At 41.1% G+C, this 27,205-nt stretch overlaps 1 long non-coding RNA gene across 2 annotated transcripts; it reads right to left on the minus strand.

Annotated features, from left to right (window-relative positions):
* Nucleotides 1-217: 217 nt before the first annotated feature.
* On the minus strand, nt 218-26,433 carry LOC122872077. 2 transcript variants are annotated; one of them, XR_006377007.1, is made up of 2 exons: nt 26,148-26,433; nt 218-2,091 (listed from the first exon to the last, which is right to left on the minus strand). It is a non-coding gene; the product is annotated as an uncharacterized LOC122872077 (long non-coding RNA). The 2 variants fall into 2 exon arrangements; XR_006377006.1 differs by lacking the exon at nt 26,148-26,433 and adding an exon at nt 14,119-14,319.
* Nucleotides 26,434-27,205: the final 772 nt, after the last annotated feature.

Below are 27,205 nucleotides of genomic sequence, written 5' to 3' on the forward strand. Positions count from 1 at the left end.
TAACAAAGAATAAGAAAGTGAAAGGAAAGCAAACGCATTACTTGTGTACATGCATACACCTGTTACTACTGGAATCAGATCTCCCTTCATTTTGTACACAAAGACAGGTTACCAAACTTCTCTGTCCAAGAAACAAGCCTCTAGTGAGTCATGTGACCAAACACAAAAACACAAGTGTGGTTCAAACCAAACTACACATGCCAATGCAATCTTAAAGTGAGATTATGTCATTTTATTCAGAACAGCAGCAACTAGATAAAGGCACATTGGGATTTCCCTTCATTTCCCAAGATTCTCAGTTTCTTTGAAGACAAAATCATTAGGCAAGCTGACTGAAAGCAAATGAAGTGAGGCCGGCCACTACAGAAAACAGCAAATGTTTCTGTTTGTCATGCTAAAACAGTGTAAGAACAGTAGAAAAGAGCCATACACACAGTGGACTGACTCAGTAATGTATCTTACACAGAAATATTGATTCATAACATTAGCTCACATTTGCTGTAAGCTACTGGTTTCACCACACCAAGTGAGGCTGCACAAGTAAAATCCCATTAAAGTAAGCAATGGTGTCTTTTTAGCTTCATTTTACTTTAGTTGTCTTTTGATACCTTTTATTTTATTTTACTGCATTTTTTTTACTGGTCCCAGATTAATGTCTTTTATTGGCATATATTTTTTACCATTTGCTCTTATTATTACTGACTGTTGTGAGTCACTTTTTTCTTGATTTTTGAAAAGTTCTCTACAAATAACATGTAGGTATGAATGCTTTTCATTTAGTTTTGATGGTATTATTATTATTGTAAAATTGTTTGTGTTTTGCAATGTTCTGTTTTCCAATTGTGTTGTGTGTATTTGTAATAGGGCCCATCTAAGGGCAGGCGTTGCAAACTAGCTTAAACTATAGATGCTGCGGTATGTGTCATAGGTCCATGCTAAGTACGTGTCCCTATAAAAAAATAAACATTAATCAAATAAAATGATGATAATTATATTATTATAATAATAATCTAATAATTAAATTTTACATACAAAGGGAAAAGGAATTCCCAGGCATCTCAAATTACAACCTAAACTATTTCTAAACCATCTTTAGTTATTTTTAACCTTATGCCTAAATCCAACCTTCAAGTAAGGTGGATCATTCACTGCATTTCTACCCATGGTGGAATCCACAATTTCAAATAGATTTCACATTTCCAGCTCATATAAATTCCTAAATGACTGCCCTCTTACCCCATAAAGAGCTGTAAACACAAAGTTAAATATCTACCTGTATGGTGAGGTTTAAACAGGTGTGATCAAGTACATTGAAGATAAGAGCTGGAAGTGCTTTTGTCTGGAAGGATAGCACCCTTTGTGTAAATGACCATTGTAAAAGAAGGCTTTTGTCTAATGTGACCTGTTCTGTACCATATTTTCTCTCACTCAGATATGAAGTAGCAGCAAGATATCAAGAGTTTTTGGATTAATTTGGTATAAATTCCTCTAATATAGAATTCCTGAGATGATTTTGTTGCAGTTTAACATGAGAAAGGCCCCCTGCATAAGAAAATGATTCAGCTCTTGCATTTTTAAGTTTTGGTGCAAGAATTAAGATTACGAAGAGGATTCATCTCTGCACAATACTTTTTCCAAAACGGAAAGGACAAAGGCAGAATGTACTGTCCTTTTTACATTTTTAGCCTGCAATCTCCCCCTTCTCCTCCCCCACGTGTCTGGTAATTTCCGTTGGGTGATTGAGTCTGAATTCCAGATATCCCACAGTTAAGAATCATGGGCCTGCAGTGTGTCCGGACAGGACACTTCTCCACCCCTTCCACCTTTCATTCTTCTCTTCTCCCCTCTCCCCTTCTTTTTTCCATCTTCTCTTTCTCCTTCATTTCCTGCTCTTCACCTTCTTCTCCTCTCTTTCTCCTCCTCCACGTCACTGCTCCTCATACCGCCCTGCAGATTTGCCAAACACATTCCTCCCCTCCCTCCTTCATCCTCCATTCCTCCTCTCGGCGCCCGTCCTCTACTTCAGCTGTCTGAGGGATGCACGATTAGGAGCTCGGAGAATCAGAATCGGTTAACCGCAGGGCTGACGTACTGTAGAAAAAAAGAAGAATTGAAGGTAGAAAAAAGTGAGGTGTGGTGTGTTTTTGGACTGCGATTGGGCACAAGCCATGGGAATGTACACACACATATTTACTGTAGGCATGTGTTCATGTGCACGCTCTCACACGGTCCCACAAATTCCTGCTTGGTCATGTGGTGAAGATATTAACAGCCAACTGAGAGCAGGAGTCACCACCTCTCTCTCCTTCACTCTTTAAGTAATCAATAAAGACACACACACACACACACACACACACACACAAACACACTGTTTAGTTTAAACCATAATATGAGAAAAATCTGGGAACAGATTAGGTGTCAAAAAGGGTGCGATCACACCTACAGTTTGGTCTGAACAAAAATAAAAACACTGAAAAATCTTAGCATTTTTGCATTAAATTCCATTATCTTTATTGTGCCAACATGTCAGCAAAGCCGGTTTTAAAGCATGACGATGTAACTTTTGAAAAAAGTACTAACACATTCTTCCCCTTACAGATAAAAAGTTAAACTCGTATGCAATAAAATACACCCTTGCTCATTTTATTACACTTAGGATTTTTACCGCTACAGTCTTACTTGACCAGTACCTTATGTTAGCAAACTTTAGAGAGACGCTGTCAAACTGACATTAATGAGTCTTTCTCTGCTTGGGTTACTGTTACACCACACTTTAGCATGTCACAAATAAACATGATGATGTCTTTAAAGCCGCTGACTCAAGAGAAATGGGGAAATTAAGGCAAATTCAACGTATCATCATCTTGCAATTACAAGCATCATCATGCAATTCATGGCTAGTGGCTGCTGTTCAGCAGAAGTTATGTAGTCTTGCTTTACAGACTCAAAAGTAGCTTATTTTTTGCTATGCTAGCGGTGTGGCTCCAGACTGAAATATCTCAACAACTATTGGAGGGACTGCCATAAAATTGTATACAGACATTCATGGTGTTCTACTGACTTTGATGAACTTCCTCTAGTGCCACCATGGGGTTTACATTTGTGGTTTTGAATGAAATGTTTCTACAACAATTGGATGGATTGCCATGAAATTTGGTACAGACATTCATATCCCACTCAGGATGAATTGTAATGACCCTTAACTCTTCATCTAGCGGCATCATCAGGTCAAAATTTCAATTTGTACAATATTTTGGTTTATGATCAAATACCTGTATCCAGGATATTTTGGCTTCATTTTTGTACAGTGGGAGGATCTGGAGATGCGCCATTCATCTTCATATACAGTCTATGGGTAAACATTATACCTGCTAAATATCACCATGTTAGCATTGTCATTGTGAGCATGTTAGCATACTGATGTTAGCATTTAGCTCAAAGCAAGCTGTGCCTAAGTGCAGCTTCACAGAGCTGCTAGCATGGTTGTATACTCAAATCTCAGTAGCCTACTCTTTCAAAGAGCTAAAAACAAATCGAGTTTCAGTCCCTGTAACTTTAGCTAAGAAGGATTCTTGCACATTTTTCTGTACTGTAACTCAAATTTCAACTTCAGTTGCTGTAGTTTTATCTTCAGTACAGAATATATTATTACTGTAGCTGAAAAACTGCATCATTAAGTTTAATCAAACCAAATTAAAGGAGTAAAGGCTGCAGAGAACATGCTCGGTTTGAACACACCCTAAAATCAGGACTCGTCCAACCCTGGACATCACACACATTTGATGACTGGCTGTCTGAAAGCTGGCGTTCTCCTCCAGTTGTGTTACCTCTACAAATAGTTAACCTCTGAACTGCTGAGCATGTGAAATCTCTGATGTGATACACAAACACAGACAGACGCAGGTGGAGGTCGCTGAATTTCAGTCGTTTCTGCAGCTAAAAGTGGATTCAGAGGATGAAAGCTGCTTGTACAATGAGTTTGGCATGATGAAACACACATATACACACTCTAAGTGGGGACATCTGAAAACAGAGCGAAGGTCATGCTCTTTTCATTCCCCTTGGCTTTGTACTGAAGTCCCTTGTTACTCGGTTGATCTGAGGTAAACCACGACGCTGCCTCTCGTTTCCTCGCTTTCAGACAGCATTTGTCTCATTCCAAAAGGGGAACTTTAAAGTAAAAGAAACACAAATACAATGTGCTGGTTCACAGCTTAGAGGAAGTAACACTTAACAGGAAGATGGTGAGCAGTCGTGTAGTCTAGCATCAAGGAATCATCGCATGTTTTACTTAAATCAAGTGGAAACAGTTGCTAGCAGAAATAGTGCAACTTGCTAAAAAACATTTGTTTTCTGACTTTTATTTTGACTTTACCTCAAAATAAGACATAATAAAATTGATTTGCATTGACAACAAGTGATATAATTTAATCAACCGTGCAGAAAAAATGTATCTGACGCTAAAACTTGACTTAATGACTTTTAGCAGGTGTGTCTTTTCACAATAATCTATAAAAGCAACAAAACGTGGATCATTTTACAAGCAATAAATCAACTTGTGAGCATCAATTACTTCTCATGCACCCAACTTCCTTCTAAGTGTCAAAGCAAAGATACATTCATCATATAACCTCTTTAAAAGCCAGCAGTTACATCAGCTGTTTGGAATTAGTAAATGACCATTTTAGGCCCTTTTGTTTCTTCGTCTAAACATACCAAAAGAAGTGCGGAGACTCTTGGGTTAATTGCGTGTACTCTGATACTGACAGTCGGTGAAACTCAGCAGCTGTGGCCAGGGATGGAGAAGGGGAAATGTTTTCTCCACGCAGTGCAAAGGTTCACAATCTCTCTCTGGCTGCCTCAACATGGTTACATAACAGCAAACATGTGAGAAAAAAAAGGCAGGAGATAGAAAAAAAAGAGGGGAAAGATAGAAGAGAGAGAGAAAATGAGGGAGGAGGGAAATAAACCAGATGATGTCATGCATTTCATAGTAAGAGAAGGGGATCAAAAGTCAGCAGGGCAAAGACACACACATTTGACTTTTTTTCTTTCCCTCATTCTTTTAGTCAGAGCGAAATGCAGATACTCTGAGCGACAGCTACAATGCAGACCACAAATTTCAGCAGATGTGGCAAACTGGCCTTATTTGGCATCCCAGGGAAGAAAAAAGGAAGGAAGAAGCCGGCGATGGCCAAAATTCCACATCAGGTTTTTATCAAACCAAGACTGATGTGGAGTCAGCAGCAACAGCCTGTAAATCTCAGCTTGCCTGCTATAAAAGCTGAACAACAATATCTAGAGGCTATCAGGACAGCCATTTTGAGGCCTGAAATCTTTCCTTCAAGTAAACAAAGACACGTTTCTGGCCGCCAATAGCTTGATACTGAGCTGTATTCTTTTTTTGTATAGGTCATGAAGAAGGTGATAAGAAAAAGAGAAGTACGGGTTTTAAGCTGCAGAAACACACATCCAAAGTCATCTCAGAGCTCATGTACAGATTACGTCTGTCATTGATTCAGTGTGGCGACCTCAGAGCACAAACAGTTCATTTTGACACATAAAGACACATTCAGCTGCTCACATCTGACAAAACAACCAACAGGAAACAGAACAGACACCTCCTTGTCTGCTCTGCTCGCCGTTTTCAGAAATAGCCACCCCCGCTGTTATCAAGCCTGGGTCACACTTCCTGTCTTTCTGCTGCTGGAGTTCGTGCAAGGAATTCTGGGTAATGACTGGAGGTACCCCCCCCCCCCTGCTTGCAGCAGGAAGTCAGCGCTCCCACTTCCTCTTTGGTGAGAGTGAATGCAGAAGTGGAGATGGTTTAGGTAGGAGAGAGGTGGCTCTCAGTTCTCTATCTGAACCTCTTTGTCATCCTCTTCCTCTCTGTTATCATTTCTGAGCCCATTTTGTTGTCTGGTGCATTCCCGCAGAGAACTGGCAAAGCATTAATTATGACAACACAACAAGACCTTTGCAATGCTGCTGCAATAGAGTTTTATAACAAAACATGTGTAAAACAGAAAAGATCTGCAGCAGCATTTGGGTTTTTGTGCCAGTGGAAGTTTTTTCTACAGTCAATTATTTGAGAAATGCATCATAAAGGAGGCTAAGATACCAATTTCTGCACCTATTCAAGAGTCCAGACTGCAGCGCAGATAAGATCCAAGGAACAATGTCTTTTGAGCAATGAAGTGAAGTCAACAAGTAAAGTAGTAGAAAGATGAGGCATGTTGAAGAAAACTAGGTGGACAGGATGACTACTGTAAATTACTAGACATGTAACTCCCTCGATGCACTGAACTTCAGAGAATTATGTAAAACAAACCAAAAGTATCCAAGTATCAATGCTAACTACTGCACCTAGCAGGGAGAGTGTAAGACTTTAAGGTGTCAGTATGCTTAAACTGAAGTGCTTGTCAGATGGTCAAACAAGGTCTGACACCCCTTCCCCCCACTCCTTTTCCACATCAAACTTGCTGCATCCGGCAATTTTTGCGACTTTCTCAAAACCGATGATTAAATAAGCATGTCTACTTCACACAGCGATTAGCCAGGTGTATGAAAAGGTGAGATACAGTAGTACGCAGGATTTTAACTTCTTTCTCAGTCTCTACAGACATGGTCGAACAACACGTCATACACTACTACTACTTAACCCAACCTTTAGTCTTCATCCTTGACATGACATCCGTGACATACTATGACTTGATGTCTTTGTTAAATAAAATGGGAAACCACCCACCATCAAATGCCTAAAAAAATAGTTTTCAGTGGTTAAAATAGTCACCTGCTACTGGTAACCTTTTGAGCAAGCAGTATAATATTACACTTTGTTTGGTCTTAGTGTTTGTCCCTAGGGTGGCTGAGCATGCTCTTTGACCATGAGCCAATCAAAACAAAACAACCACAGCTCTGTGTCAAGCAGGTTTTGGATTGGCAGCCTATTAAGCTACCCAGCAGCACTGAAACTACCTGGATTGTTAATGTGACCGCACATTGACAACAAATAGGGTGACATATTACTGTGAAAACAGCACACATTTGGAAGTGTATTTTTAAGATACATGACAAAGTAGTAATATATGCAGTGATATAATATATATATCTAGTGAATAGGTCAAAATATTAATGAAAAAAACATTAAAAAAGTAAATATATGGAACCAATACAGTTATGTGCTTATATATTATATGGATGGAGAAAATAAATCCCTGTTCTTGGCGTTTTCCTTTTGAAAACCACAGTTAGATGCTGCTGGGTGACTTTTTAGGCTGCTGTCCTTGCCTTAATAAACACACCATCCCTCCCACATTGCTGAAACAATGACTGCTCTCTGTACAAAAAACTGTGGAGTCTTCAGCTCAGGGTTATGTGGTGGAGAAAAAAAAACCCTCTTGATGTGGTAACATATTGTCCTTGTAATAGGAAGGTTATCTCAGTGGTTTCAGTGTTACAGAGGAAGGGACGGCCCACATTCTTTAGCGCTGACCTCATGTTTGAAATCCATTATACCTAACCCTAAAAATGGAGTGTAAATCCAAAAACCAGCTGAGTTTGAGGTGGATTATGTGTTGCAACACATACTTTCTCTAATTATTGTTCCTTGCTAGTTTTCCTTTTCCTTTTTGGTCTGGCACCTGATAACAGGAACTTTCAGCCATAATCTCACATTAAAAGTGTGTGAAAGATGAAGGGAGTTCAGCATTGAGTAAAAGATTGCATAAGATCTTAATGAGAGTTTTGCCTTTCTGCAGACAGTGAGGCAGATAAACATATATTTAACATTGCTTGGAGTTTCTGGGAGCTATGTGGAGAACAAAATGTGTCATCATTTAATTCTCACTTTCTTCCTCTTTCTCTTATCCCTGAAAGAGACACTTCTGGGCCCAAAGTATCTGTTATCAAAGCTTCGATTACCAGAGATAAGCGGCCAGATTGAGAAATTCCTGCACAGAAAATGGGAGTTCATTTGTGTCCAAATATGGTTGCATGCTGGCACTTGGCAAGAAGCGAAAAATGAGGTAAGAGGGACAGATCTGAGCCTGTGTTTGTGTTCCACATGGACGTCCCGAAAGGAAAAAGCAAATTTTTCGACGCCAAGGCTATGAAGACAATAGGGGGAGTCTCAAAGCAGTGACACTTCAAACTGTGAAAAGGCGTTGATAAGTCTATGCTGCACCTGCTGTGCACAAACGGGCAGCTGGTTTTCAGTCACAAAGATGCCCTCACACATATTTTCTGGCTGATCGGGACGTCTCATGCATATTCATTTTCATCCTCCTACTTTACCTGCCACAGTCAATTCATCACCCAGCTATGTGCACGCACGCACACATACACACAGAATGAACAACAAAGGCTGCTAATGAGCAGGAATGCCCACAGATCAGTGAAACAGCACGACAGCTGTCTCAGCAGGGGTTCCTCTTATTGGTCGGCTGTTGTCCGCGGCTAACGGTGCCCCACAATCAGACAATGGCACGCCTGGCTTTCCCCGCCACGGGTGTGTTAATACTGTATATTGAGAGTCAGAAAAAAAAGAACAACAGGCAGAAAGGAGCTGAGGGGAGTAAGGAGGGGAAGTGGGTGATGGTTTGAAAGGGCACAGGGGTGAGCCACTTCAGCTGCTACAAGATGAAAAACTTTCTCTCCCCCTAAATCTGCTATCCAAAGGACCAACTTTGCTGTTTAAAGCTACAATATAGGAAATGCATCAAAAGAGACTGTTGGGGAGCATTATCATTCAAAAGGCGGGAATGACAGTACACTTCCTATCTCAAGATAAAAAGTTGCACATTGTAGTTTTAAACCGTTTCCAAGAGTTAAGTTGAAGCTAGCTGGATTTCGCTGTTGTCTTACATTTAGGGGTTTTTTTATTGTGAGGTCTTGTAGTAAATACACTACATTTTATGAAATAATTTCAGTCTAAATAGTCTTAAAACACTTTTATTAAAGGGGAACTAGAACCTAAAATTCTGCTAGAACTCTCTCTCCCAGCATATTTAAAAAATGCATCAGAGGAGTGAGGGGGCAACGACTGTAGGAGGCGTGGCCTCTTGTCTATGTACAGTAGCGTGACGCGTAGCATCAGAGGACACTGGGGCTGACTGACCACATCTAAGTGTAGCATGGACAGCGACGTAGAGCTTGAAGTCAGAGCTAACCAGCCATGAAAAGCAACTCTCCGTTCATCCGCTGGAAAGACAGGGAGTGGTTGAGCTTCACTAGAAGCACATTTATGGCCCTGGGAGAGCGTTTCTGTGTGGGTACCTCTGTTGTAGCTAGGCTAGCGTCTCTACTACAAGAGGCTCTCCAGGTGCGTGAGGGGGAGTGTCAGTACATAGCCGTAGCCCTGCTGTTTATCGCGCTTAATGTTACTGTTCATCAGCCCTAAACATCTAGTTAAGCTCTGAATACAGCACAGTTATCAGCAGGCCCATGTGTTCTTAAATCTTGTTCATGTACAACGCTGTCTGTCAGGTGCTTATCAGGCTTGCTAACATTACCAGCAGCTATGTGTGCAAGGCACAAACTGCGGCTACAGTTTGCCAGTGTTCTGCTATTTATACTTGGTGCAGGGTCAACGTACGCCACAGACCTCAGAGTCTTACCTATTTCGTCACGGTGAGGGAAGAGCCACAGAATTCGGCTGAACCAAATTTTCAAATCCAAGCAGACACAAGCTAATTTGGAGCAGAAAAAGCTGTTTTTATACATAGTATGTGTATTGTTGGAAAAGTCGCCTGTATTAACATCATATGCCAACAAGAATCTACAGTCCAGCCACAAAAAAATGACATAATGGAACTCAGTATGAAGTATGAAGTATGATACAACTTGCAAATGATTTTAGTGGTAGAAAAATAAGCCACATGATAACTGACTCTCTGCTACTAGCATGTAAACATATTTAAAGATTTAGAGTAGGGTTTAGAGCATGCTGGAAAATGGGCTTCACATTCACTGTGGCCAGAAGAATCTATTAAACAATTTTACTGCCATAATCCCCCTGCTGTATAATAAATATCAGTCTTACTTTCCACATATTTGTTCCACATATCATACTGCACATGCCCAGTGCCTCACAGAGTCAACGAAACACAATTGTCATCCATAACATCCCAAACATCCAGAGATTTGCATGTCATCTCTTAATTCACATACAATGTGTGTGATGACATAAGTATAACAGAAGCGGTTACAGTAATTCCCATCTGCTGCAGCGGCTCGGTCTAATGTCTGAGGAATGCCCAACAGGAGACGTTGGCTCGGGGAGGAGGAATGTTCGTAATTATGGCTGGTCTGCGTATACTGAATGTGTGTGTGTGTGTGTGTGTGCGTGTGTGTGTTTGAACGTGTGTGTGAGAGTATGTGTGTGTAAAAGGGCTGAAAGACGAAAGGACAAATGAAAAGAAAAATGTGTCTTGAAGGACAATGGCAAACAGTCTAGTTCAAGATCGTTTCAAAGATAAAAAGACAGAAGTATACCTCTGTGTGTGTGTGTGTGTGTGTGTGCGCGCGCGCACGCGTGCTCCGAAATGCAAACTACTCCACGATTTGTCTGCCCTCACTGTGCGGCTAGATGGATTCAGGGATTACATAAAACGAGGTCTGATTGGCTACATTTAAGCATGACAACTGGACTGGTCTGCACAGATGCATCCCAGTGGATTATGGGTAATACTGGACAGTTGCATTAGGGGCAGACTGTCTGTCTGTCTGTCTGACTGTCTGTCTGACTGACTGTTTTCTCAGTGTCTCTGGGCTCTATTGATATTAATAATCACATTAATACAGTGGGGCTGTGAAAGGAAAACAAAGAGAAAAAGAATGAGATTAATCTTTCTTTGTGCAGCAGATTTCAAAATAAAAGTCCCACAGTGTTTCAGGGAAAAATTACAGAACAGTGAAACAAAATCACCAGAATTTGTGATGGACATAGCGTTCGATATTAACTGTTAGTGATTTAAGCCATCTGCCTCTTTACAACATTGAACCATTTGGGAGGACCCATCGTGTTGTTAAGTTTGTATTTTGCTCGCAAAGTAGAAGCTAACAAGCTAGGCTAACTAGCCCACACTAAGAAAGAGCACGCTAGTTAGCTAACTTTTTAACGTGAGCGCTGATTCCCTCTAGATGTTACTTTTCTTTCATGTTTCGCTGAGTCACCGCCAGCTCTTCCACAGTCTCATGGGTCCAGTTGTGGTGGCAAATAACCAGACTGCGAAAACTCACAGCAACAGGTAGTCCTGATTCAAATCGCGACACAAAGTAACTGACGTACGGAGTCACCGAGTAACGTACAGAGTGCTGAAATCAAATTTGGCTGAAATTGAAGTTAAATTATGTCCCCCAGGGAAAACTAATATAGCAGGCACTATCACGGCAGAAAAATAAATGCAATTGAAATTTCTTTTTTTTGGTAAAATTTTTTGCCAAGTGTACAAGATATACATACACGCTGATTTCTTAGCAACCACAAATTTTAATTTTAAATTAAGTTTAAGCTTGAAATAGCTCAGAAAGCTTCACCTGAAATCTGTGAGTAACACCCACTCTTTACATTACTAGGAATTTCTGACTTGTCAGAGCCAGAAGGAGACAGAAGATAACAAACCCTTGGCCTGGGTGAGAGTGGCAGGCCTGTGCATGTTTGTTCCCTACATTACACTGCAAAAACAGACACACACACACACACCCATACACAGGCAGTGAAACACAAGCTAAGAGCAAGTCCAAACACTCTCCCCCAGGGTCTGAAGCAAATCAGAGGATCAGCTAGTTTGAGTCGCAGCCATCGATTCACGAGCCATCTGCTCACTTTTGGCCCCGGTGAGCATTTCCATGACAACGCAGTGTTGATAAATGGAGGAGAGTCTTATTTAAGTCTGCAATCTGTTCATGTGGTGAAGTTAATTCTCCCCTGCTTCCTTTGTATGTTTATTAAAATGACTGCCGGTGGCCGCTGATATGGCCTGACAGAGATCCTGGATCAATGTTTTCATAACAGAGGGGAACTTGCTGTTGTTGGGAACATAAACACATATTTCGTTCAGGAATGAAAAATAACTTGTTATTGGTACACGTGGACTAAGTGATTTTATCAGGTTTTAAAGGAGTTGAAGGCATGAAACCCTGAAATGACACTTGCTTTGCTTTTTTCCCAGTTGTGATTCTGTTTAAATGTAAACCAAATCACAGTATCATTTCAGATTTAGAGGAAGTTTACACAGTGGTTTTGAAAATACACCCCAGGCCCCCCAAACAAAACAGAACATCCCCACCACTGCTCCAGTTCCCATGAAAACAGGTCGGCTCCTTTTGTCTGCGAGGAGATCCTCTTTCCTGTGACCTTTTATCTCACGTTTTAACCACAAGTTTTCAATTCCTAAGAGGTTCGTCCACTCCCACCCATGTATAGCGTCACAATGAAGGTATTTGTAAGGTGTTAAATGTCCATCACAATGCATCACATACTGTACCATGACTTGGAACGTATCTGACCAGTTTTACTTTGTATTAAGAGGAAAAATAAGCTTTTGGCAGTTGTTTAAATGGTGTAAAACTCATGTTTAGCTATAAGATACTCATCAAAATCACAGACAATGAATTGCAGGGTGCAGTTTGTCTCCTGTTTCAAGTCACTAAACAGATTTAATAGCAGGGTTTCTGCACTTTAATTTGTTGTTAATTACAGACTGTATATTTAAAACAAGGAAGAGGAGATATAAATATGTGGCTCCCCAGATTAAACACCTATAAACTTCCTGATTGACCGTTGAGACTTGCAGAGACTTACAGTAGAACTACAATAGGCTACTTTACTTTTTAAAAAGTGGAAGTGAGAGTTACTAGCTAATGCAGTCTAGATGTTTTGTCTACTTGTCGTTATCTATTTCATTATATTTCAATTTGCAGACCTTACAGAGTTTAATTTTCTTTCTTGTCGAGAACTATCTGTTAATTATGAATCTAGAGCCAGGAGACATTAGCTTAGTTTAGAATAAAGACTGGAAACAGTGGGAAGCAGCTAGCCTGGCTCTTGTTGTTTTAACACTTAGTTTTTTGTATGTATTAAACAAAATAGATGTCACATGATAATTAGTGGGCTTTAGGGGTGCTGGTAGGCGTACCTTACTTTTGGACAGAGCCAGACTGGCTGTTTCCCCCTCTTTCCAGTCTTTGTGCTAAGCTAACCTTCTCCTAGCTAGCTATTTAACAGACAAATATGAGCTGGTATCAATCTTCTCATCGGACTCTCGACATGGAAACAAATAAGTGTATTTCTACTTTCAGTAAAACTGCAGCAAAGTCACAGTAGTTCCTCTTGATTTGGACATTTTTTCCTAGCACTTTTTTGTGTCCTTGCTGGGGCCCCCTGCCTGCTAACTCAGCATACATTTCAGTGGGTGACAGTGTCAGAAAAATGCTTAAAATGTAGGTAAGGTGTGTCAACTTCAGCTTTGACAACAGCAGGAAGTAGAAAGGATGGATTGTATGGCCCTGAGGTACCTCAAACCCCATCTTGTCTAGACCGTCTATCTCTCTGTCATGAGTTATATAAGATCCAGCCTGAGGACTCACACACACACACACACACACACACACGCTGCGTGAGTCTGACAGGACCTGCAAGTCTATCTGAAGTATCTGGCAACACTCCTCTATCTGATCAGCATCTTGTCAGGGTGGATTAGTGTGTGTGTGTGTGTGTGTGTGTGTGTGTGTTTTTCTTTGACAGTCTGGCGGGTGCTGGGGAAGCCACACATTCCTGTTCTTGATTGGGTTCAGTTAGCAGTTAGCATACACCAGGTATCACTTGACAAAACTCAGCACAACCAAAACAAAAAACAGTTCATCATTAAAATAACACTGTACAACAAATTCTGCATTGCAGTGAGACTTTATCTTTAGCTTTAAGGCAACATTTAGCTTTGCATTTGCATGAAAATTTCAAACATTACGCTCTTAAGCTAACATTTAAAATCTACTTAACCATAAAAGCATTCTAAGCTCTTGCTACTGAACATGTATCAGCATGTCCCTTCTATTGAAAGTGATGAGAAAAAAAAGCCGTCGCTGTGCAGAGAGCTTCCCGACATGCAGCCTTACTGTAGCTAGAAGCACCAGTTGTCCTATTTATCGGCACAGAGCCCGGCCTTGCAATCCAACTAAACCATTTCACCCCTCTGGCATCCAAGCGCTCCTGCTGCCGAGCCCTGATATGACATAGATGTGCAAAAGAGAGAATCCATTTAGCAGTGCTGTTCCCGTCGCTGTGCAAATTGATTAGCTTCTAATGGCTACGGGTTGTCTATTGGGCAACCTGTCTGGTGGATGCAGGAATGCGAGAGGCTGCCAGGCCCTAACATTAGCCTATTGTTTCCATATCAGATACTGACAAGCTGAAAGAGACTGCATTGTAAGGAAACTTGTGGTTTGAATTGACCACTATCTAATCTCATCACCCTGTCAGCTTGGTGGAATGTAAATGTGATGTAAATCTGTTAAAATGGTCGTATATCCATTCTACTGTTTAAAGACCCTGTTTTTATCTTCTGGGTTAGACTTTGCCCACTTTAGCTTGAGGCTGTTTAAAAATGCTCTTGAATTTGTCTCCACTTACCGTGACAATGTGCACAGACTTCCCAAGGTGTTTATCATTGTTCCTTTAGCAAGACGCACATGATTTCTAAGTGTATACACTGTGGATTCACTAAGTGAATTTTTTTCTATGGACTGATAAAAAACACGTTGTTTGGTTTAAGTCTTATAATCCTAACTACTTAACTGAACATGGAAGGTAATTACTTCAAGCAGCATTATGTAACGACCCTAGTTTTGTCTACAGGCAACAATTCAGGTAAAGCAAGAACATTAGTAGGACTTCACCTTCCCACACTGGATTACACAGATAGATCAGGATACAGATGAATAAAGTACACATACAGTATCTGAACCGTGCAAGCCACAGACAGGCACACTGCTTACATGTCCAGTTCCTTTGCATCAATCATAATAAAAGAATCAGCCCAAGGACACTGAAGTCTACACATATTAAAATCTGATCCAAATCCAGAAGTCATATCTGGGCCAGATTCACATTTAGTCCTCCAGTGTCAGAATGCAACTGAAATCGGCCTGCTGGGCATTCAGATCGACATTCCTGAGTTCAAAACAATCCAAGAGGTTCAGTTTGAGTGCACAGTAGATCCTTTAGTTTGAAGGATTATCAGAACATTGCACAGCGGTTTGTAATAATATGAGACTATTAAAACACATTGACATTACAAAGTAATTGGCAGCGCTTTGGTGGATGACATCGCATTGCATTGTGTAAAAAATATCCAGGTTCAATTTTTTTCCGGACATCCCAGTGTTTTTTTGTGTGACGGTACCCAAAGCAGTGGCCTCCTTAAACCAATGAGGGGGCAGCGCTACTGTCTGTTTGAACAGGGCTTAGCAGCCTGGTCACACCAGCACAGTGAAATATTGCCGCAAAATCAGTTAATTTCAACAGAATCACTGTGATCATTGGATTCACTCACACAAATGTCAACTTTGGTGAACTTTGACATGAAAATTTGTGTCGCCTTGACAGTGTTGACCTTTAAGGGTACAGAGAGTCCAAAATGGAGGAAGCTATCATACCTTATTAGCTGTGTTGCACCATCCACTTTAACTCTTTAAGACTCCTCTGTTGGAGTCTAAACTGATCCACAAAAGAGGAATGGTTTGTAAACAGTTATGAGACAGGAGTCAATGGTACAAATACATCTTTTGAATATACTGTGTGAACTTACCATCCAAGCTAACTGTCAGTTAGCAAGCTTGCTAGCTAGCTTTTTTCTCTTTTTATCGAATGAAAAGATGTACAATCCTGAGAACTCTGGGAAATTGATTTTGTCAGTGTTCACTGGCTGTAGGATTATTTTGGCACACCTAGGCAAACAAAATGTGCGTCTTTAAAAAAAAACAATTTCCAAGAATTTAGTCACCATCTATGAGTATAATGCAAAGAATTGGATAAATATGGTTGCTTGAGTCAAAGCTGACTTCTAAACTACAGTAAGCAACAAAAGCAAATCTCAGTGAGTTTTGTTTAAGATGTCAAAAGGACAAGGGGACCTCACACAGACTAAGAAACACTACAGGCAGACGACACATATCACTCCTCAAATACACTCTCAACAGTCTGTAGCTGTATGAAACCCATCCGACTCTATCAGGAACAGTTACGTAGCTCCTCTGGCTACGAGTGCTCTCGTGTTTGGGAAGATTTGTTATGGAAAGAGAGAGCTCGAGGGTGGGCCTGTTTCTGGGAAGTAACCCTGCTCTGACCTCTGAGGAGGAAAAGCTGGGGGAGGGTAGATGAAGGAGGAGAGGAGGATTCTTTGGGATTGTGGCAGCCCTCTTTTCTCTACACCTCCTCCCCACCCAACTTTCTCTCTCTGTTTCTCATGTTAATCCTCTGCTATTTTGTCTCAAATTTCTCATCGGAGCTGAGGGCCAAATAATGTTCGCAACAAGCCGCAGTGTGGAGAAATACTCCCCCTTAATCAAATAAAAACAACGGGGAGATTGAGTTGGGATTCACTCAGTTGGCTCTCGCTTGTGAATATTTTGGCTGGAACAGAGCAAGTTTCATTTTACACATCCTCATATTCACAGCATTTAAGGCTTTATTCAGCTGCTGTTGTTAGAGTGAAATAATTATCAAAGGAATATTAATAAAAACTGGAGAAATTCAGTTTTTCTGTGCTTACCTGCACAGACATGAAGGCCTTAAAGCAGCCTTTAGGGAAAATATCATCCAACCATTATCTCTCTTGTTCATTGATTTGTTTTTCTGGCATGGCGGGGGCGCTCTAGCTCACAGCTGACATTCCCTCCTCTCCCACATCAGTTATTCCCGCCTACATCCAGCGAGGTCCGAACTACATCGGAATGATAATCTATTGTGTAACAGATGGGATGAAATCTCAGTTTTCCCCGTGCCAATCTAAACATTAACAGTCTGATGAGAGCAATATTAGAAGATGAGGCCTGTATCTGGGTTTTTCCCTTCTTCTCTGATGTGGTTTTTTATTGAACACACACAAATCAGCTGTTTCTGAAGAGGCAAGATGAGCTGCTGTCATTGCGTTTGATTGCCTGAGTCTTCAGCAGCTGTTGTTTGTGGTAAAAGGCGGTTATCTGTGGGATTTTTGGTGCTTTTTTGGATCAAGTGGTTTTGGTTATGTGGTGCCCTATTTTGTGAGTTGAAGTGCCACAGTTAGTTTGAAAAATATGCTTAAAGGCTGGTTTGAACTAAATCTTGCACACCTAGTTATTCACCTAATTGCAGATCTCTACTCTTTAAAACATGTCTTTTGCATAGATGATATACAGTGTGTCATGTTTTAGTGTAAAAACAAAGATAATAAAGACATGGTGAATTAAATGCTGCTGTCAAGATATTCTAATCATTTCAAAAGAAAATTTGCCACCATGCTGAGACAATTCAGACAACAACAACGCTGTGCCAAAGTGTGCCCACCGAGGCTCTCCAATGAAGCGGTTACTGCGCACTCATTACACATGAGCACTGACGCCATTATTGTTGCTGTGCCCGTCTTGGCGGTGTGCCTACGCTGGGGCGCAGGGGGTTTTTTAGGGGGCAAAATGGGGCACGGGGAACAATAGGAGTGTAGGTGGCGTTTGGAGCGCGGCCCATGATGCCAGTTGCCAGAGCAGGTCATGTGCCAGATCTGCAGACAAAGAGGGTAAGTTGGTGCTCATCTGGGCAGGAGTCCAGCCGAACTGGGATTGAGATGGTGGAGGTGGGGGGCGAGGGAATGTAGGCACACGTCTGACTAAAGCCTTTATGTAAGGAGAGGGCCTCAACGGACAAAAAGCCACAGAGACCGGCTGTTTCCCCCTGCAAAGACGGAGGGCCACTCAGGCATCTGGGATTCTATTCACCCAGTAACGGCACAAATCGTTAAAACAAGCGTTTTGGGGAATTACATCAGCTTGCGTGGAGTCCTATCTGCTGATTTACAGTACAAGCAAAGCAGCATTAGTATGTGTGCTTCAAATATCAGCGTCTGTCTCTCTCATTTCTCATTGGTTCTTCTTCTTCTTCAGTCATGTGTTACCTCTTTTGTCTCTTCGGCTTGTTTTTATGGGAATGGTCTACCGCTATAAACAAATGATCTGCCCACAAACCTCCAGAATTCATTAATCCAGACCTCAGAACAACACAGTTTCACCTTTGATACTCAGATGGAGGAAACTTGGCAGAAAGGAGTGCAGCTGAGGCAAAGACTTGCACCCAAAAACAGGAAGAGCAATCAGCTCCTTGACTTCCTTGTGCAGCAGCAACAGCAGAATTAGTCCAGCGGGTCTTGTTTTGGTGGACAGAACCTGCAGAGGCCTTGAGAGCCGGTTTCTTTACACAAAACTCTTCCAAAATTAGAACCAGAAGGCTGTTATTTCTTCTTGTGTTGCAAACATGAAGACATATTCACAACACTATTAATCTGCTGGCTCACATACACATACCATTTTAATCCCCCAAGATAAACTGTCTAGACAATAGACACTGACTGTACATTTATAATTGAGATTACTATATACACCGTAAGTAAATCAGGTCTTGTTATCTTTATTGATTGGGTGTTGACCCAGATGGCTCACACATTATCAGTGAGTCACAGTCTGGGAAGTCTTTTTGCTTTAAAATAGAGCAATCATTGGTGATTGTAGCCCGTTGAGAGTTAAGTCATCTCTGTGATTTGATAAATCAATAAATAGCTGAACTAAAACATGCGCCATGGCACACACAGCGTGTCCAACACTTTCCCAGTGATAATTGTGGGCTAATTTAGACTGCAGTGTAGACTTTACAAACAGCAGCCTCTCTGGATGAACACATTAGGTGAGATACATTTATTGTTTAGCAGCGAGTATCAAACAGCGACAGGCTGCACACAATTTCAGGCCACGTATCCATGGTGAGCTTGCCTGTCCGTTGCCATGGAGACAGCATATAGACCACTCTGATTTGAGCCACACATGATGGGGACAGAACAGTTACTGCTTGTACCAAGTGACTGCTGTGCAGTAAATGTTGGTCAAAATGTATTACCATGGCCTTTTTTTATGCCTATTTTGAACGCCATTTTACATCATTTTGACATGTTATTGCATGATTTGACAGTTATGACAGTATTGCGCCAAATGAATATGTTAGCAAAACCTTTAATCATGTGCAACTTCTTATAATCTCTCAAAAATCATCCTTTAACTGTATGCTGTGCTCTATTCTTAAAGATTTTACATCCTGTGACATTTCACAATGGAGGCAAAACTCTTGTTTTGCTGTTTAAAATGTCATGCAAACTAATTCTGAAACTTTGCTACCAAAAGCAGCAATAAGAGTAATTACTGATACAGTGTGAGAGGAACTAAAGGGCAGCCAGACTTCCCTTTTTGAACACACAAAAGGCCTTATTCATTTTTTTTTAAAAACAACACAGCGCTGGAAAAGCATGCTGGGACATTCAGGAGCCTGAGGAAGCTGAGCAGATCTTGGCAGGGATCAAGACCTCCACGTGGGGTAAAAAACCCTGAGGATCCTGACGTGGACTAAGACAAAAAAGAAGAATTTATTTGCAATGTTGCATGACCTTTGGTAGCATCAAACTGGACAAAGAGCACATCTGACAAATCACTATCCACTTTAGGTCGGGGTTTGGTTGCTGAGACATAATAAATCGACTCCAAATCAATTTTGCAAACTACTGCGATGATTACAAATCTCATAGTCAGTTGATCCCTGTTGGGAAATTGGATTCACTCGCTGCCAACCCACAGCAGGGTCAAAGGTCAGGCTCAGCAATCCAGGAGATTTGATGAGATTCAACAACTTTCTCAAGGCAAACAGGGCTTGAATGCAAGGCCTCTAGCTCTTCTTAGTCACAACACCACCATGCCCTCATAAAACTAGATGATGGGGGGACTCATTGTTTTCTCCACACTAATCAAATCTGCAACTTCCTCACAAATGGCTCGAGGCATAGATACTACTAACTTAAAAGCCTTTGATGTTTTAAAAAGCCATTTAATTATACCTTCATTCATTTGGGGGGAAGGTGACAATGGGTTGTATTCAACATCCTTTTTCATTACGATAACATTTGTGTTTTGCCAAAACGAGCGTTCTCAGTGAGAGTATTCACTTCCTTTAGACAAAACAACATGTGGTCCAGAATTCCTCGGATGCCTGGAGAGACTGGTAAAGTTTTGTGTTGACGTCCTTGATTGTGCTGGATGATTGACACCAAAGGCTGCAGCTGGCCTCGAGCTCAACAAAATATGGGCCAGGAATTTCAGCTCTGCTATTGTTTGACAAAAGAAAAAGTAAAACTGATCAATTTAAAGGAAACATCAAGCTTTTTAGTTTTTCTCTCTTCTTTCCTCGTCTCACTCTTCTAAGCTGTCAGGCATGGTATATATTGTAATGTACCACACCACCAGCTGTGCTGGGATTTATAACATATAATCTAATTTATAATAATGATATTATGCAAAACTAGATTCCACTGTAAGCCAAAGGATTTGCTTTAAAAACAAGCAAATAACTTCATGAATATCCAACTTGCAAATGTAGCAGAGGGAAAATGAGCCTTGAGATCAATGACATCATTATATTTCTATGCACACACCCCAGCGTCCTGTTCTCAGATGTAAAAGCTTTAATAAATCTCAGGATGAGGCAAAACGTTTCACTAACGAGGGGAAAATCAGCCAATTCTCGCTTTTAAAATCATTCATGTGAGAGTGTGTTTGGGTTTGTGGGCGTGAATGCAGGTGTGTGTGTATGTGTGTGATGCTTATTGCAGTATAATCAATCTCCTCTATTTCATTCTCAGCACAGCAGACCATACATACATAGTGGGGTGTTTATAATTCAGCTCAGATATGCCACATTTCAGCCCATCTCTGAACCCAGATATCTGTAACCATGACTGCCTCCACTAAATAAAGAGCCATTCTTGTGCAAAAACAGAGGATAACCATAACTGTGAAGAAAACCACCACTTATGTCCTAAAATTTCTAGCTTTAAAAGAAATAAATCAACATTTTGTGAAATACCCTTATTTGCTTTCTTGTTGAGAGTTAGATGAGAGATTACCACCACTCTCATGTCTGTAAACTAACTATAGCTAGGTGATGGTTAGCTTAGCCTAGCATACAAGCTGGAAGCAGAGGGAGGAAACAGCTTGCCTGGCTCTGTCCAAAGGTAAAAAAAATCCGTCTTCTAGCATTTCTAAAGTTAACACTCAATTAACATATTATCCCTCATTTGTTTAACCCATACAAAAAATGAAGTGTAAAAACAACAATTTGTGGTTTCATTAGGGGGAGTTATGTGCCAGACTATTTCTTGTCTGTGTGCAGTAACTTCCTCGAATCTCTGCTGGTTCTTGGTAACGGCAACACTTGCTCACACTCACTGCAACAACACGACTCCAAACAAGATATAACATGTTAATTAGTCAGCTTTACAGACAGAGCCAGGCTAGCTGTTCCCCCCCTGCTTACAGTTTTTATGCTAAGCTAAGCTACACGTTATTGTAATTTAGTGGGGACAGCAGATTCTGGGGAAAGGGGTAACTGTAGTCAGAAGTAACCAACTTTATGGATAATGTTGACAAGTATAGGGATTTAAGCATCCAACCTCTTGGATGATGGCAGGAGTCCAGCTTCCTTATTGTCTTACCTTGCACTGTAAGTGTGCTGCTTTGCTGTTGTTGACACAGCTTCGAGTGGACCTTGGCTCGGTGTGACTCACTGCCATGCCAGCAGGCGTTATCGCCACTGGACTGACCTCGCCAACGGGAAATAAAAAATAAACACCATGTCAAACAACCGTGAGATATGAGGTTAAGTGGATTATGGGAGTGGTGTTGACTTGAATCCCTGAGATTCAGTCAGAGCTGCGAGTGTGTGAGACCCCTCAGAGTATGTTCATGTGCAGCTCATTAAAGTGTCTGGTGATAGTATCCTCTGTGCATTTCAGACCCAGCAAGGTGTTGCATAATGAAGCCTTTAAGCAACATTGTTTGAGCAACTCTGCAAGTCTCATGTCACATACACCATATGATGTAACACCATGAGGAGGCTTTATTGAAGCCCTGAAGAGATGAGATGAGGAGCAGTGGGTAATAGTATGCCATTAACCTCGGGGGCCTCAAAACAAAGATAATGAGCTGATAGATGGCAAAAAGCACATTTTACATGCTTCTCTGTTATTTACTTTTTTAATAATAATAACCCTTCCTTTAGGCCATCTAAAGAAAGGAACAGAGAGGTAGTGTTGGATAATTACAAGAGACACACACAGGCACAGACAGATTAAATTATTAGTGCAACTCCACCCTGATAACACAGACACAACCTGACTAATGTTTGCACCTCCACCATTCATTCCTAATTTAATTTGTAAGCAGCAGCACGAAGCAACTTCTCTTAATTACAGCAGGAGAAGTGCAACTTCATCAAGCACATGCAGTCGCCCACACGAGTCAGGACAGTATGAAAAGCTCAGGCGCCTTTCCAAACCTGAATCATCAATCACCGTTTGTGGAAAGACAAACACTGTGGGTTGAAAAGGTGTCCTTGGGCATTTCACCTGCATACATAGAGCTGAAGCGCCAAGAACATTATAGAGAAGAACATAATAATAAATCAGTTTGATCCACAGATACTGCAAGCTGAGGCACAGCCACATGAACATCTGTGTACATTTGCTTATGTGCAGACCAGAGAAGCATGTTCCTGTTTTAAAAGTGTCAACATGCTTCAACTGAGGTGCGTATCAATGGTCGAACAACATCTGACACCCCCTCTGCCCACGTTACTTTCCGAAGCCGACAATCCGACAAGCACGCCCACTTCACACAGATTGGCCATGTGTGCGAAGCTGTTAAAGGAAGCAGGGTTTGAACTCTCTTTTTTCATTCTTTACACAACTATTTAAGTCACTTTTCATATGTGCAAATGAGTGCAACACTATGAATGCCTTCCAGGAAAGACTGTCTGAAACTGTGCACCGTTATACCCATCTAAACGGCTCATCGTGTGCCACTTCTCTCTACGTCGGCAGACTTTTCACCTTCAAGTATGGCCATTCAAACAGCTATAAACACTTTTGCCTTCAGACATGGCCCGCCAACACATCCTTTGAACTAGTTCGTGTTGAGGATACCCCAGCCTTAGGTGTGAGCCCAAACACTTTTGAGAGTTTGACTATGGATCGTCTGGTAAATCAAGAGCTTCATCTACATTAAAAAACACAAATAAAATTGATAACAATGGACTCCACACCTACAGAGAACATGCTTGAATTACTGCGGAAAATGCAGCACACAATATTAACAAAGAGGTTACAAAACAGGACAGCAGGAGCTGGTAGGGAGTGCTTCAGTAGGGTGGATGATCATCAACACAAAACCTTGGATTTCTTGTTGAAGGGTAGTTTCTAGACCTTCTGCTCCGTATTGCTGCATGTTGGTCTCAAGCTGATTAATAAAACTCAAATGAGGATATGACATGAATAAGCTTGTTATTAACAAGGGGGCAGTAATTAAGGAGCTCTCTAGTGGGACTGCCAGGGTAATTAACGCTCATGATCAACATTCTTCCAGCTAGCAACTCGGCCTTGGAGAGTCTCTGGGTGCCACACACTCTTTCTGGGTTTAAATTTCATTAAGTAGAAATATTTTTACTTCTGCTGAGTTTCTTTTTTTGACTCACAAAGATTCTATAACAGGTTTTTGCTCAAGGTTTTCTGGTCCTTTTAGTCCATCCAAAGCAGCATGTGCAGCCAGTCTTTTATTTTGACAAATATGAAAAGGAGAAGCATTTTTAGTGATGCTGTGTAGCGTAGTAGAGCTTAAAAATCTTTTTTTTTAAGGTTCACGAAGGGGTTCGTTGATTTTTTGATTTCTTTCATTTTTAAAATGTAAAAACAATCAAAAGTGCAAAATTCTAAATTTCTAAATGGACTGGAAATCTTCCAGGTCATGAAAAATCAAACTGCAACATAGAACGCAGCACATTTGTAGCTGTCGAGGGGGTTCTGCTACAAAAAGTATTAACTCTAGAAGTGGAAATTTTCTCTGTGGTGTTTTGTAAAAGAGAAACCAAAAGTGTTAGGTATCTGCAGCAGCAACATCATTTTCTGCGAGGAGGAAGAGGAGATGCAGAGAGTGACCCAGCTCTGTGCCTGCAGCGAGGGAGGAAGCACCTCGTCTGCAGCACGGCAGCCACAGCCTCTCCGCTCGGAAGAAATGTCAAGGCTGTCGCTCTGAGTAAACCCTCAGGAGAGCAGCCACTGAGAGCTTCTCTGTGGATGCACCAAGGCGAGTCGCCCATGCATCTGTTCGCAGGATCATGCGTTCCCTGCAGGCGCACATTCATGTAAGCTGCAGAAGTCACACTCTTTTGTTCACCCTCACTCTCAGTCACCACCTCAGAGTGGATATTTTCAGGACCACCACATCCAGTCACAATGAGTCGATCTGACACACTGTGATGTGCTGCGCTTCGCTCTGCTGTCAATGCAGCGCCATCGATTCTGTGCAATGCTTTAGCTAATGCATTTACAAGCAATGGGGAACAACATTTAGACACTATTGATCAGGGCTCCACCTGGGGCCAGACTAATAGAGCATGTCTGGGATAATCAAACCAAGCTATAGACAGGCAGCTCAGCCTGCTGCTGAAACAGCCCTGTCTTTAATATGGGACCACGCCCGCTCTCTGCCCCACTGATTTTTAACAAGACGGCGGTGCTTTTATGCATCAGTTTGATGGTGTAATTAGTACAACTGTTTAACGGACTTTTACCAGTCCACAGGATCTGATGTAATTATCATTTGTGCAACAAAAGAGCACCTACATTACAGGTTTGTGCTGTTTCTGTGCTTCCTGTAGCCAACAGTGCATGTCTGCTCTTTCTTACAGCAAATGTGTGTGTTTAGCTCTCCTCTGCTTCACAGCGGTTTGTGCCTTTGTTCAGAACAGTGCTATAAAAAGTTAGTTCCTGCTTCCCTGCTAACTCCGGACGCAGAACAGCACTAATCTGTAAACACATTGCACAAAGAGGACGTGACTTGTGAAACATTTTGAGGCCTGTTTTGTTGCATAAAAACATTTTAATATATGTATTTAGTATGAGGGCAATTCCAGGATCATCGGTAGATAGAACAGTCCATTTGAATCCAGTACTTTGCTTAAAGACATGTTTGAAACAAGTACTAAAAAAGGTAATGAGATCATTTCACTAGTTTCCAATAAACTGAACTTTCTTGAATCAAGTGAAAACATACTAGCATACTTCTCTGTTTTGTTTCATGATATCACTGTAATGTTTCATGTCAGGTTGTAAAGTATAGCCCTCTCTCAAAGGGCTTCACAGGTCCACATTAGATTAGAATCAAGGAAATCCCCCTCCATAAAAAATGAAAGAAACCTCAGGAAGATCACAAAAACGAAACTATCTATCAGGGTTAATAGATAATAATAATAATATATTAAGTTAATGTAGCACATTGCCATTGTCTAGTGAAAACATGTATCTCCAAATTTGGTCATTTTGAAGTGTTCCTTTATGGGTTGTTTTTACTTCTTAAGCAAAAAAGACAATTTAAAAACACACTGGATTATCTGAAAATGCATTGCCTCATAATTAAAAACACGGCTTAGTTTGTGAAAAGTTTACATCTTGGAGATACATGATTTTCACAGGACAATGATGACATGAAAAAAAAAAACATAATCACATGACTGATTCTGTCTCTTTGGGATGCCATGTTACACTTACCGATGTGCTAAGATGGATTTTGTAGTCTGTTGGTAATTAATACCATTATGTAATAGCGTTGACTTGGTGTGCTATTCTGTTATGAGTACTACCAGAAAATCTGCCTAAAAATCATTCCTTTGCTTAGTTTAAGGTTTAGTTTTGTCCATATGACGATGTGGAAGTCTCCAAGCGCTTTGATAACTGTATTAAATTACAATGAAGTCACATCCTTTGACCTAACACACACATGGCCCTCGATCCTCAAAAAATGGCTTCTCATACCTCATATGCTTGTCATTGCCATATGTCGATAAAAAGCAACAGTGGTGAGCATTTGTATCCGATGACCTCTAACACAGCCGCAGAGAAGGAACAAATGCTGCATATTTGCAGGGTGCAGCTAATTTGAGGTCTTCCTTTAGATGTTTTTTTTTTAACATTGGTCTGCTGACAGCTGAGATAATCAGCACTCAACAATGACACCACAGACAACATAGAGAGATATGGTTTGGACAGGAAATCATAACAATGACACAAACATGCTGCCTAAAACATGTTTTTCCTGTTTAGTCTCCCCTCTCTGTTTGTTTCTCTGCAGCCAAAGACACAGTGAATATTTGTGAACGTATTAAAGCTAATGGTCAGGTGTTAACATGTGATCGATGGCAGGCACGTCCCGCTTCACCATCAATGCCAAATGTAGCTCCTAGGTGGGTAGTTGCCATGGAAATCCGCAGCAGACCCTGTGTTTGCCTCTGCCAGCGAGTGATAGAAAGATAATTGACTCAGTCGGTTGGCTCTGTGGAAAACCAACCAGTACCTGCAGATAATATATAACACAGATAACAAAAGAACACTTGGTGAATGAGCTATGCTGATATGTGGCTGTTAATTTCTTTCCTCTCCAACGACAGAGCTGGTCATTGTAAACAAGACTAAGAGTCTGCAGTCATGCTAGTGGCACTGTGACCATATTTCATGGCAATCCATCCAATAGTTGTTGAGATATTTCACTAAAAACCAAAGATGTCAATCTCATGGTGGCTAGAGGAAACGTCAGAGGATCACCAAAGTCATTAGGGTTCATCCTCTGGGAACCATGAATGTCTGTACAAAACGGTATGTCAATCTATCAAAAAGTTGTTGAGATATTTCAGTCTGGACCAAAGTGATGGACCAACCGACTGACCAACATTTCCATCCCTAAAGCTGCTAAAGATGTTAGCATGGCTATAATCAGTGTTTGTGGCCACAAATTAGCCACAACTAGCCACCTCTAGTCCATCAGTTACTACTGAGTGCAGGGACACAAAGATCCACAAGCCAATAGTGCGCCAACC

This window comes from Siniperca chuatsi, linkage group LG24 (genome assembly GCF_020085105.1).
Source record: "Siniperca chuatsi isolate FFG_IHB_CAS linkage group LG24, ASM2008510v1, whole genome shotgun sequence".
Lineage (NCBI taxonomy): Eukaryota > Metazoa > Chordata > Actinopteri > Centrarchiformes > Sinipercidae > Siniperca > Siniperca chuatsi.